Genomic DNA, 9,347 nt, shown 5'->3' on the forward strand with positions numbered 1-9,347 from the left:
TTCAACCTGCCGCCATTGACATTGATGACAAACTTCAACCTGCCGCCATTGACATTGATGATAATAATGAATAATGAATTTCAACAAAACCTTTTTATTATCTTTACTACGTAATGTACTTATGCATCTCCTATTTAACTTTTTAATCAGAATGATTTCTGAAGTTTCAAAAACCAAAACGTTTATTTTTCAATTTCATATTTTATAGGGTGAACATCCCCAGCCGTAACTCCTCCTTAACCTGAGAATGGATTTCAATCAAACTTTTGTGGATTCTTCATGACATAATGCCATTGTGCGTTTCCTATTTCTCTTTTTATTCTGAATGATTTCTGGGATTTTCCATTCAAAAACAAGGACTTTGTCCTTTCATATTATAAGAGGTGAACATCAGACATCCTCAACTCCTAGTAAACCTGTGAATGGATTATAATCAAACTTTTGCAAATTCTTAAGAAATAATTCTATTGTGCATCTCTTTTATTTATTTTTTGAGCAGAAAGATTTCTGTGGATACCCATACAAAATCACGGACTTTGCCCTTTCATATTATAGGGATGTGGACACTATAGTACACACTTATACTCAATTCTCCTTCTTAAGGCCTAATCAGAATTTGATGAACTGTCCTCTTAATCTTCACCATATAATACAAAATTCTTATTTTGTTTTTGATCTCAATTATTTTTAGGTTTCCCTTATCAAAGTATGGACTTAGGAAGGGGTGTGGTATCATTTAGTGAGCTTTGCTCGCAATACCTCTAGTTTTGATTTGTTTTGTCGCTTTGTAGACTATGCTAGTTGTCAGGGTTAATATATTTTTCAATATAATGTTATAGTGACATTTATTACAACAGTGGGGATAGAGTTCCAACCAGCATTCGAGCGTTACTTGGATGTTACATAATAAAATTATTACTTTGTTCATCAGATTTGAAAATAACATTCTACTTTTGAATTAATTAGTACGTGGCCTCTAAATCAGAAAATGTATCGAAGGTAAATTACAAACACAATACATCACAACCAAAACTTCCAATACTTTTGTACAAAATGATTTACATGAACGATATCTTTGCAATATTTTTATTGTTTTATTTCTACTGGACAACCTTTTAATAACACAATGAAATATGTACGGTTATAATGGTTGTTAACTTAGTATCCCTAGCTTTATAAGAGTAAATATACTTTACGACACTAGCTTAATGATAAAAAATGCTCTTTACTCCATGCTCTATACTGCTGTATCCCAATTTTTGATGTTTTTACCTATTATGTCTGTTTATTTTGCTCACACATTGTTGTCAATATAATAGAATTCTATGCGACTGTCATACAAATGAGAGGTTTAGTTAGCTATAAAACCAGGTTTAGTCCACCATTTTCTACATAAGGATATGCCTGTACCAAGTCAGGAATATGACAGTTGTTTTCCATTGGTTAGGTGTGTTTGAGCTTTTGATTTTGCCATTTTATAAAGGACTTTCCGTTTTGGATTTCATTTGGAGTTCGGTATTTTTGTTATTTTACTTTTTTCTATATATGACCTAGCTTTATAAATGCAAACGCTCTATATAAACATGTAGTCACTCCACATCCTTAACTCTATATAAACATGGAACTACTTTACAGCCCTAGTTTTATAAATGTAAACGCTTTTTATAGTGCGAAGTTATTTTACGGCTTTAGCGTTATCAATATAAACGCTCTATATAAGCATGTCCTAGCTTTATAAATGTAAATGCTCTGTATAAACATGTAGTTACTCTCATCCTTAGCTTTATAATTGTAAACGCTCTATATAAACATGTAACTACTTTACAGCCCTAGTTTTATAAATGTAAACGCTTTTTATAAATGCGAAGTTATTTTACGGCTCTAGCGTTATCAATATAAACGCTCTATATAAGCATGACATAGCTTTATAACTATGAAACGCTCCACATAGACATTTCCTAGCTTTATAAATGTAAATGCTCTATATAAACATGTAGTTACTCTCATCCTTAGCTTTATAATTGTAAACGCTCTATATAAACATGTAACTACTTTACAGCCCTGGTTTTATTACTGTAAACGCTCAAACATCCCTAGCTTTTAGCTACTCGCTTTATACACATATGTAACAACTTTACATCCCTAGCTTTATAACTGTTAAAGTTCTGTATAAACATTTAGTTATTTACATCCCTAGCTTTATAAATGTGAAATTTCTATATAAATATGTAGTTACTTTACATTCCTAACTTTGTAAATGTAAACGCTCTATATGAACATGCAGTTACGTCACGGACCTAGCTTTATAACTGCAAACGCTCTATATAAACATGTAGCTGTTTTGGCAAATCAAGTTGAGTTATTTTACTCGTAATAGCACAACCATCACTAGCAGTTATAAGAGTATTTCGAATACAAATCCTACTGAATGACGACAAGGATAATGTTTCAAATTTCCGATTCTGAATATGTTCAAATAGTTTCTGGTCCGCCTGAGTTTTGTCCCGAGGTTCTTCGTATTTGGTGATAGGATATCCTGCTGCTATAAACATGTCGCATAAAACGATCTTATTATTAATATGTATGTCTCTGTTACTCTCCATATACCGGAACACTTCCTTCAAAAGAAAAACAATATTTCTTTATATCCATACAGTTCTTTATAAAGATTATTTCCATTCTTTCTTTATGTAGAATTATGCTTTTTTATATCTCAGTGACCTTGTGGCCGGTTTATACGGTGTTTCTATGTCCGTCATTTTGCCTTTCGGCCATTCTGGAAGTCAGAACTAAAACCGATCTCTGAACATTTTTAATTCCTTCTTATATTGAGGTGATTTTATGTTCATTACTTATCGTCGATGGAATGTCAATGAAAAGAGGAACTCCAGTATAAAAATAAGAAGATGAGGGTATGATTGCTAATGATACAAATATCCACCAGATACCATATAACTTTGATGTTAGCACGTATAGGTCGTCGTACGGTCTTCAATAATTCCAAACCAGTATTGCATAGTCAGGTCTCGAAATGACAAAATGGAAAACAATTCAAACGAATAAACCAACGAACTGATTGATGGTAAAAGATTAAACACAAAGCAAACATAGCATACAGCAACCATGACAAACACTGCAAAACAGTATCCTGACTTGAAACTGACACATTATGAATGTGGAGGGGTGGGGGGAGGGGTTGAGAGTCAAACATGTTTGTGAGGTTTCAGCCCTCCACTAACATAGGATTGTACTGTAGCAAGACAACATAAGATCAGACTGCAAAAATCTGTTGGAAAGGACTTTACTCATCAGATCGACATGTAAAAATGGCTCCCCGTTTCAGGTTAAGTCGAGAAGCAAACCTTCAAACAAATTTAAGTAGAATCTAATTAAAAAATGGAGGCTAAATGCTGGCGACAAAAATTCATATGGAATATTTTTCAGAAGCCCTCCCTCCCCTCCCGCGACAAAATGGTTTCCCCAATTCAGATTGTTCTTATTATCAATGAACTTGGTAAGTGAAAACGTTTATTCAAATTTAAAGAGGATCCAAAATAAATGAAGATGCTATTGTCGTGGCGATAATAAAGGACGGAACATAACTTTATACCCTCCGCAATTTCGCTGCATGAAGCATATATAGTTGTTGAGGTCAGACAAGGTTTTTTGTATCCAAATTTTGTCATGATTTGTCTCATGTCTTGGTTAAGTGGTCATGCTTAAGACAGGTAACATGATATGACATTTTGTCTCTGTGCATTTAATCGGAAGACAAATCAGAAGCAAGTAGATGATTTTAAAACTATATTACAGGTTGTAAAAATGAGCATGTTTGGTAGATTTTAGATCATTATGTGCAGGTTTTAGGAGTATGTCTTAAACAAATTTATAATGGTCCATTTTAGTTAAAATCGTAGCAAAATGTAACTTGAATATCTGCCTTCCAGTCCGGAACTCCAGACCTCACCTCGTTTTTTGGTGGGGATTCGTGTTGCTAACTTTAGTTTACTATGTTATGTTTTGTAGACTGTTATTTTTCTCGTCGTCTATTTTCGTTTTTTGCCATGGTGTTGATAGTTTGTAATCGTTTTGAATTTTCGGTCTCTCTTCAACATGTTCAAAAAACACGAGCTGCGTCATATAGAAATCGACCTTATGCAAGTGCATATACAAATGTACATGTATAAGACTTTGATTGATTTTTGAACATCCAAATACGAAATAAAAGATGAATATTGGTATGTTTTGTAAGGTCCTTTTAACAAATCTATTTCCAAACAGTTACAGACTTTGAATATACATTTTTTTCAACTCGAAACAGGATAACAAATGTATTGATATTCATTTGTATAAGGTCGATTTCTATCCGAGGCAGCTCATATTATATTCAGTTTGTAATATTATTTCTCAAATTGCAACTACGATATCACTTATACGTAAACATTGCTGCAATATATAGGGATGATACAAATACAAACCGTGGTAACCAAAGCGCCACCCATTAATAAAGTTTTTGCCAATTCAACAAAACCATCTTCTTAAACTGTGAAAAGTGAGCTTTTCCCAACCTGTAGAATAAGAAACTGGTTTATAGAGGTTGTAGAAATAGCACGAATAAGACATATATCCTAGACACAAACGCAATCCCAATAAAATTGATTGTGTATATAATCAGATAAATAAAAAACAAGTTTTGTTTTTACTTGTTCTTTGATTTACAGCTTCTGAATGTGTCTTTTCGCAAATGATTAGTATAAACTTTCACAATTTAAACATATGAAGCGTGGTTGATCAGTCTGAATACACGTTACGCCACCAGCAGGAAATGATTTATCATTGTATTAATGCTGTAAGATATCTTATGTAGTTATAAAAGATATCGTGTTTATTTCAAAAGATATCTTGTTTATTTCAAAATATATCTTGTTAATTTCAAAAGATATCTTGTTTATTTCAAAAGATATCTTGGATATTTCAAAAGATATCTTGTTTATTTTAAATGAAAACTTATATAGTTTATCTAAAAGATATCTAATCAACTTATAAAGATATCTTATCAACTAAAAAAGATATCTTATCAACTAAATAAGATATAATATATATCAAATAAGATATCTTATATATCAAATACGATATCTTATAAACAGAATAAGATATCTTATAAACTTATTGAGATATTTAAAAACTAAATAAAATATCTTATAAACTAAATCAGACACCATATAAACTAAATCAGATATCTTTAAACTTAACTAGATACCTTACAAAATAAATAACATATCTGGTAAATCAATCGTATAAGATTTCTTGTATAGGTTATAATACATATTTTAAAGGTATTGACTTTTCTAATACAGTAAACAAGATATCTTATATACTTTAAAAGATATCTAACAACTAAGCAAAATCTCTCATAGATTGTTTGGTTGAAAGATATCTTTAAAAAGACATAATAGATATTCTATAAACTATATAAGAGATCTAATTTAGGTTGAAATATATCTTATAAAGTTTATTATGAAGTATATAAGATTTTTTATAAAGAATATAAGCTATCTTATAGACATACACATTAAAAAAGATATAAAAGAATAGTTTTTGAATTTTCGAAAGATTTTATATTATACCGTAAAATATTGTAAACCACAAAGTTTCTTTGAAAAATGTCTATTAAATTTGACCGAACGAAGCTATTTTTAGAAACTTCCACACTAATTTTATTCTGTTTCCATTGAAATTTCTGTAAATATGATTCAATTATTTTCTCTTCTATATCATTTTTATTGTTTGAGTTTTATTTTTCACATGAGTATTTTTAAATCTTTATTGGCGAGAATAGCAGTATTAATACATCATATTTTGAATGCAGATAAGTAAAGAACTCCTTTTCCAATCACCGTACTTGAATTGGAAATTGGAAATCTAACTTTTATAGTAGATACTTGTCCATGTTAACTTTCCAAAAATGTAAAACGTCCGATCCAGTTTTACGAAATTCCTGGATTCATAACTATCTCTTGTTATTTTTGTTTTCATAACAGTATCATGTTGATAAGTAGATAAATAAGTTTCTCGAATTCCTATCCGATTTATATATAGTTATCCATTTCCTGACCCATTGATTATTTCTTTCTAATCAACGTGTGGTTCGTTTGATCTTAGTTCTTCATTGGACAAAATTCGTTTATGACGTCGAATTTTCTTGATTTCCTCTAAATTTCCTATTGTAACGTCATTAAAAAAGGCGACCATGCCTGCTAACATCACATAGAAAGAACACATATTTTTGCAAATCATTCGAATTGAAGGATTAAGATTGCTAGCCTTTTTATCGTCTAACAATCATTAGAGAAACAGATTCCACCACCAGATTTCTTGCAATACAAAATGTATCCACTCTCGACAGTTAAATTTTAAATATTTTAAAAGACTTGGTGAGCCTCGCGTTTTAAATTTGAAAATTTAACTGCCTCGAGTGAATAAATATCGTATCACACTTGATACAGTGGTAGAATCTATATACCGAAAAAAAACTACATTACAATAACTGACATCTTATCACACCAGTCCTGTTAAACTGAAGTTAGCATAGATCTACTGACCAACAATAGATCACCTGGGCTAATATGCATAAAAACACTTAAGTTAAGATATCCAATCGTAGTACTTATTTATCGTAGGACATGTAGAAAAATCCGTCCGTTCGGAAAAAATCTTAACTTAAGTAGTTTTATGCATATCAGCCCTGGATTGTGAATATGTGTTAAACAGTTAAGTTAAAAGAAAGACATACGCTATGAAATTGAAGAGTTGAAACAACGTAAAAGCTATAGCACTAAAATGCAAATAAAATAATTTCCTTTTGAAGATTAATTACGTAGAATCTGATTGAACATGTTTTGTTTAAAAATCGAATCGATTTACTTATACCTTATCTAGCAAGTTAACATTGGCTCCGTGTTCAAGCAAAAGTTCAGTAATATCCAAGTTATGTCTTTCCGATGTTTTTCCGGCATCATGTAGAGCTATTCTGTCGATCTGAATAATTGCAATTGAAGAGTGTGTAAAGATAAGCAAACATAGGTCACTATATAGTTCTGTTGTGCAATTGATCAGATTAGTAGACGAATGCAAAGTAAACATTGACATCACCCTACAGTTACCGACAGACTTAGAGCAGGAACTGCTTACCCTTCAGCAGCAGATGAGTTCACCCCCGGTTTTTGGTGGGATTTGTGTTACTCAGTCCTTAGTTTTCTAAGTTGTATTTTTTAGACTGTTGTTTTTTCTGTTCCTAAATTTTTGAAATGGGCTTTTCAGTTTTTCTCCGAATTATTAGTTTTTAATGTTCCCTTAGTATCTTCTGCCTTATTGTTTGTATAATCATAGGTCTTTTCTATGTTCCTTTGGAATTTCAACCAAAGATGAAGAACTGGATCTTCCATCACTGTATTGGATACCTAAACTACATAAGTGTCCTTACAAACAACGGTATATTGCTGGGTCTTCCAAGTGCTCCACGAAACCTCTTTCTAAATTATTAACATCTATTTTATCAGCAATCAAAGCCGGGCTCCAAAGTTATTGTGAAACTGCCTATTCTAGAGGTGGCGTGAATCAGATGTGGATACTAAAAAATTCCAAAGATCTTTTAGAGTACATACAATCTAAGACTCTCTCATCTTGCAATAGTATTAAAACATTTGACTTTTCTACACTTTACACAAGTATTCCCCATTCCAAACTAAAAGACAAATTGAAAGAGTTGGTATTACTTTGTTTCATTAAAAAGAATGGCAAACGTAGATACAAGTATCTTGTCTTGGGGAGGGATAAATCCTACTTTGTAAAGAATCACTCTGATTCAAACAAAAAATTCTCTGAAACTGACATTATCAAGATGCTTGATTTCTTGATTGACAACATATTTGTTACGTTTGGAGGACGTGTTTTTTAACAGACTGTCGGAATTCCAATGGGAACCAATTGTGCCCCTCTTCTTGCCGACTTGTTTCTTTATTATTATGAGGCTGATTTCATACAGGAACTTCTTAGGAAGAAAGATAAGAAGTTAGCAATATCCTTTAACTCTACGTTCCGCTATATAGATGATGTTCTCTCACTAAATAATACAAAATTTGGTGACTGTGTTGAACGAATCTATCCCATCGAACTAGAGATAAAGGATACTACAGATACAGTTAAGTCTGCCTCATATCTTGACTTGCATCTAGAAATTGAGAATGAGGATCGGTTGAAAACAAAACTTTACGACAAAAGAGATGATTTCAGCTTCCCAATTGTGAACTTTCCATTTCTATGTAGCAACATTCCAGCAGCGCCTGCATATGGAGTATATATCTCCCAATTGATACGATATTCCCGGGCTTGTGTTTCCTATCATGATTTCCTTGATAGAGGATTGCTGCTCACAAGGAAGCTATTAAACCAAGAGTTCCAAATGGTGAAGTTAAAGTCATCCCTTCGTAAATTTTACGGACGCCATCACGAGTTGGTTGACCGTTATGGAATAACCGTTTCACAGATGATATCGGATATGTTCCTTATGTCGTAACTACAATACCCCTCCCTTTTCACGAATATGACTTACCGAATTAGACTTTTTACCGGATTTGTAATAACATAAGCAACACGACGGGTGCCACATGTGGAGCAGGATCTGCTTACCCTTCCGGCGCACCTAAGATCACCCCCAGTTTTTGGTGGGGTTCGTGTTGCTAAGTCTGGTTTTCTATGTTGTGTCATCTGTACTATTATTTGTCTGTTTGTCTTTTTATTTTTGGCCATGGCGTTGTCAGTTTGTTTTCGATCTATGAGTTTGACTGTCTCTCTGGTATCTTTCGTCCCTCTTTTCTGAAGAATAATTAAACGGAGAATACACACTTTCAATTCACTTTTTGGGTGTTCGGCGATGTTCGGTGGTGTTCGGTGGTGTGTGGTGGTGTTCGGCGGTGAAAAGACCTACCGATTCCATTAGAAGGTGTCAATAATTATATCCAAGGGGGCATCTTTGTTTGTCTCTGTTATTTGATAAAATTGAGAATGGAGTACATTTAAGAAACCACAAATCATTTAATGCCTACAATGTCACGATGAGAAGCTAAGGCTAATGTTGACATGTAGAGAAATTGAAAATTTTCTTTTGAATGTTTTGTGACAATTACTTGTTGTTTTTATTACTGACAGAAATGTATATGTCCGTTTTGATTTACAGGTTGTAGTTGCTAGTTTCGTATCATTAACTATTTAAGTGCCAGTCTTTGTAAGAATCAGGCAATTTAGAAGAATTTCAAAACATGGCCGGAAAAAAACCGCCGACCTAACCA

Source organism: Mytilus californianus, unplaced genomic scaffold, assembly GCF_021869535.1.
Source record: "Mytilus californianus isolate M0D057914Y unplaced genomic scaffold, xbMytCali1.0.p SCAF_10, whole genome shotgun sequence".
NCBI classification, from domain to species: Eukaryota; Metazoa; Mollusca; class Bivalvia; order Mytilida; family Mytilidae; genus Mytilus; species Mytilus californianus.